Raw genomic sequence first — 4,992 nt, 5'->3', positions numbered from 1 at the left:
TTCAAAGTTCAGCAGTGCATTTATTCCTGATTTTCTGATGCTTTATTGCTCAGGAAACCCTCAAACTTCAGCCAAATTAAGCAAAGACGTCCATTAAATGAACTTAGCCTTCTCTTTCTTGATAAATGACATGTAAACAGTACGAAGGTGGATGAATAGTGGTTTACTAGACTATGATTGCAAAGTGGAAGCTTTCTCCACAGACAGTTATCTCACCCCCACTGTGGCTGCACCCAGCTTTACTTTACTGCTTTTCATCTGATGCCTTGGCATCCTCCTCACAAACCAACTTTACTGTTCTGGTTCACTTTCACTGCTCCCATAGTTTTCAGTTAAAGGGTCTGAAAACCAACCATATCCCATCTGCTCAGTACCAAACAGTGTGGTTAGCAATTACCTTGCGGAAATAGTGAACTATTAGCAGCTAACGAGAGAGTTGTTTTCTTTGGGTGTTAGTTGACAAAAACAAGGCAAAGCAAAATTTACAAAAAAAAAGCTAAATCACATTATTTCAATAGCAAAGTCTCCACCTTTGCCCGAGTCCCGGTTAAAGTCAGATCAGGGATGTTGATAAAAGTGCAGTTTCAGTGTATTCGCCAGACGATAACTTGCAGGATTATTAGAAACAGCTGTTCCTTGTTGTGTGATTGAACAAACAGATCCCTTCAGAAATAAAATAAAAGCAGATACTGGGAGTGAGAAATATAAATCAGCACGAGTCACTGCATAATGTAAAGTTTGCTTGGTTCTGTCTTGATAAAGCACTCCTCTTCCTCCTCCTCCCCCCGGTTACAAAAACGTCAGTGTATGTGCAGATTGCCACGTAGTCCACCAGACTGTGTGTGTTTGTGTGTGTGTAGTGCAAGCCCCAGCTTGGGTGCTCCAACAGTAATGGAAACCCACCATTTATGAGAGAGGAGAAAATATTTGAATTGTCTGTTTCTGTCATAGAGGTCTGAGCTGAGCTTTATTCGATGAGGGAGGAGGGGAAGCCTGAGTGTAAATCTGAGAGTGTACAAATCTGTGATCAGGAGAAGCAAACTGTTGTGGGACTGAAGGTTGGAATCCTGGACGCAGAAGAGAGGAAGTAGGCTTTAATTTAATGTGTGTGTGTTTGTGTGTCTGTGTGTGTGTGTGTGGTCCTCTTTCACTGCGATGAGATCACCAGGATGTCATGAAACTGAATCCAGGAGACATTTAAGAAAGTTATATTCATTATAAAGCTGAACCTGGATTTTAAACATGTTTTAAGGACTTCTTTAAGTCCCAAAGTACCTCTGTGGGGATTACATCATACTAGTAGCTTCTTATAAAAAAGAATCAGACATAAGTACAGATGTTGAGTCAATGATGGCACTGAAAACTGGTGCTGATTTTTGATAAATTTAGCATTATGAAAGTGTCTTTTTTGTGTTTTACACAGTGGTGTTATTATGCAGGAGTCTGTCCCCTCCTCCATATTCTGCATCCCAGACGCGGATTTTTTGTCAAATTCTTTTAGCTCAAATGAGTGCCCAAAAAGTCAGGAACCGGGGTGAATTCCAGCGACGTGGACAAAAGAACTGGGTTAATTCCTTGCAGATGTGTCTCCAAGCTGTGTGAGCGAACGCTGTGCTGCCCTCGAAGGAGGGAGAGAGAAGAAATTTCAATGAAATATGAACGAAATACATCAGTGACCTAGTACAGCTGGTTCTGGCTGTCTCTCCGGTGTTCCAAGGAAGGGAGGAGGAGGCAACCCGGGAACACGTGTACCAAGTTTTCACTCTTTGGAATAACTGTTGTTATGCAGAATGTATGTTAGTCATCCTAAAAGCAACAGCACAATCATGTCTTGGCTAAAAGGCGGGCTTTAATAGCAGATTTATTCTTGGTATGATCCCAAATAGTTCAAATTCAAATGGCTAGACGGCATCTAGAAGACAAACTGAAGACAGAAAACAGTTGCGCAACAGCAGTGGATTATATTGCTGTTGCAGCTTTTTCATAAGAGTTTGCTTTTCTATCATTTAAGGCCATCGTTTTTTAATCCTGATTATTGTGAAGCCAGGTTCCATGTATCAACTGGATAAATTAGACTTTGGGACCTTCTTCTGTATCCACATGTACCTTTAGATCAACAGATTCACTACGAGGTCAATATACTTTTTCAAGCTCTTGTAACTGGCTCTGACTCACAGTTTGCACAAGCTTAAACCTCCCTCCAACAGCGAGATGATGTGTGTCTGTCATTATCCAAGAACAATACAGCTGGCTTAACTGTAATTTACAGTATGATTCAATCAGTTTACTCTACCATTAAATCGAGCCCATTTTTAGCCTATAAAGTATTTTTAGCATCCATTTTTCTCTTTACTTATTTTATTTGACATTTAATTCAGAAATTTTTGTCAAATTTGTTTTTAACACTCTTGAAATGTTAGGTCAAATATTCATAACTTAATATAGGGAAGAACAAGATGGCTAGCAACGGGGCTGGTTAATGGTAGTTTAGATCAGCCATGGACCGTTATATAGTTTGGTTATAATTTGGCTTTATTTCGTATTTAGTCACACGTCTAATCTTCATTTACTGTGGTTTTTTTTTTATTTACTTGTGTTTATTTAATCTTCTCTAAAGCCTGTTTTGATTTGGTTTTTAAAATAAAACTGATGGTGCTAAGTTAATTTCTCATATATATAGTTTAAAAAAAGAAGAAGAAGAGAAAAAAAAAAGAGCCTCCCCGTCGGGGAATCGAACCCCGGTCTCCCGCGTGACAGGCGGGGATACTAACCACTATACTAACGAGGATTAGCTGTCAAGCTAGTAGCCGCATTGCAATGCTATGTGTGTCAACGAGGAGTTGCGGCGCCTTTTTGCTGTGAAAAGAATGTGACCACGGTTCGAATCCTTTCTACGTGTCTTCATTTTCATAAAGAATCTGAGTTCGAATCATTACCACTGTACTATGATTCTGGTTATTACGTTGCTAACTATGGCTGACTAAGTTCACCAAGCCATCGGAGGCACATGTGCAAACTGCTATCAAGAAACTGGAAAGCTGCCACTTCTCCAGAAGAACGAGTCCTACTAAAATGTTTTTTATGTGAGCTAGATGATTTATAACCAGCATAAAAATGTAAAAAAGTGCGTAGCTTGACATCAGTGTTTTTAATAAATCCAAACAGAGTGCAGCATGGATGCACCGAAACCGCAATATTATTGTTGTAAATCACATATACGCATTTATTTGTATTAATTCGAGTGCAATGCTTAAAAGAGTACCTACATAGTATTGTTTCATCTTTTTAAATGTTTTAATTTGATTTAAAAAGCAGCTTTGTGATATAGTAACACCTTGATACAGTGCAATACATTATAACGACTAGATAAGTTAAATAACGTCCTGTAAATACTCGTTAATATTACTAAAAATGCAAACAGGAGTCTACAGTCCCACAAACCAACACAACCCTCTAATCCTAATGAGGACACATATGCAATATTTCTTTTAGAATTTAGGTATGTAAACAAGCAAAGATGGAAACCAGCCCAAATAAGCTTTACCGTTATTACTAGTGTTTCACCTGAAAAGGTAGAAACGGCGGCTGTAAGCTTAACTGTTCATCACTGCCTTTGTTACCTTTTTAAGTTCAGGGCCTGGCTGCAGGGCTGGGGTCCACACTCTGCTTCATCATCACTCTGGGTTCTCTGCTAGCTTAGCGTTAGCTAACATGCTGTCTGCGCAGATGGTTGCAAAGAGTTGACGCTGTGTTAGCAGTTTAATGCAGTAGTTTCTCTCCTGGACGCAGTTTTCAGTTTATTAACGTCCTCTTGTCTTTTGTGCAATAAAAATAAAAGTAAAGTGCATGTCTCCACTCTTGAAGACCGCCACCATTTGCCCTCCTCCTGCACACGCACTAACATCAGCTAATTGTAGCAAGTGAACAGGAAGATATATGTTAGATGTTTCTATCGTTCTGTCCACCTGGGATGCAGACAACTGAAGAACCTTTGTAACCCAAGTAACGACATAATTGTAGCTATAATGTGATTGCTGAATTTAGTACAGTCCCTGACTGAGTTATTGAAAAATGTAATGTAATTACAGTAATGTGTTACTTTATAAAGTGTTATAACCAAATCTGGTTACAAACCTTGGTACAGAAAACTGCTAGAGTTTCCTTTTAAGTTAGTGTGATGGACAGGGTAACAGCTGAGGTCAGGCAGGAGGCTCCGTGGACTTGATGTTCACAGACGATATCGTGATCTGTAGTGAAAATAGGGACCAGGTAGTAACGAGCCTGGAGAAGTTGGGGTGTTCTCAGGAGAGAAGAGGAATAAAAGTCAGTACAACAAGACAGAATACATGTGTGTGAATGAGAGGGAAGCAGATGGAAAAGTGAAGCTGCAAGGAGTAGATGTAGTGAAGGCAGGCGAGTTCAAATACCAGTGGTAATCCAAAGCAACAGACAAAGCACAAGAGAGGTAAATAAGAGAGTGCAGGCAGGGTGGAGACAAGTGTTGAAAAGGGTGAGTGAAAGGGAAGGTTTACAAGGTGGCAGTGAGACCTGCTGTGATGTATGGTTTGGAGATGGTGGCAGTGACATAAAAACAGGAGGCCGAGCTGAAGGTGTGAACATTTCCATTGAGAATGGACAAGATCAGATGCCCAGCTTGGTTCGAGCAGACAAAGTCAGAGTGATGGCCTGTACATGTGCAGAGGATAGTGGAGATATTGGAAATGGTAAATGGCCTGTATTTGTATAGCACTTTACTAGTCCCTAAGGACCCTAAAGCACTTTACACATTCAGTCATCCACCCATTCACACACACATTCACACACTGGTGATGGTAAGCTACATTGTAGCCACAGCCACCCTGGGGCGCACTGACTGAGGTAGTCTAATAATTTTTTAAGCACTGTATATGTGTTAGATTACAGATTTCACAGTTTATAAATACTCATGCTTGCTTTGCCAGCAAGCACACAATCAAAGCTAAACGTTTATTG

At 40.1% G+C, this 4,992-nt stretch overlaps 1 non-coding gene across 1 annotated transcript; it reads right to left on the bottom strand.

The window, feature by feature from the left end:
• Window positions 1–2,716: 2,716 nt before the first annotated feature.
• Window positions 2,717–2,788, bottom strand: trnad-guc. Its single transcript has one exon. It is a non-coding gene; the product is annotated as a tRNA-Asp (tRNA).
• Window positions 2,789–4,992: the final 2,204 nt, after the last annotated feature.

The sequence above is a fragment of the Haplochromis burtoni genome, unplaced genomic scaffold, assembly GCF_018398535.1.
Source record: "Haplochromis burtoni strain Fernald_Lab_line unplaced genomic scaffold, NCSU_Asbu1 Contig_182, whole genome shotgun sequence".
NCBI classification, from domain to species: domain Eukaryota; kingdom Metazoa; phylum Chordata; class Actinopteri; order Cichliformes; family Cichlidae; genus Haplochromis; species Haplochromis burtoni.
The sequence above is the reverse complement of the archived record's forward strand: the minus strand, read 5'-3'. Positions and strand labels throughout refer to the sequence as shown.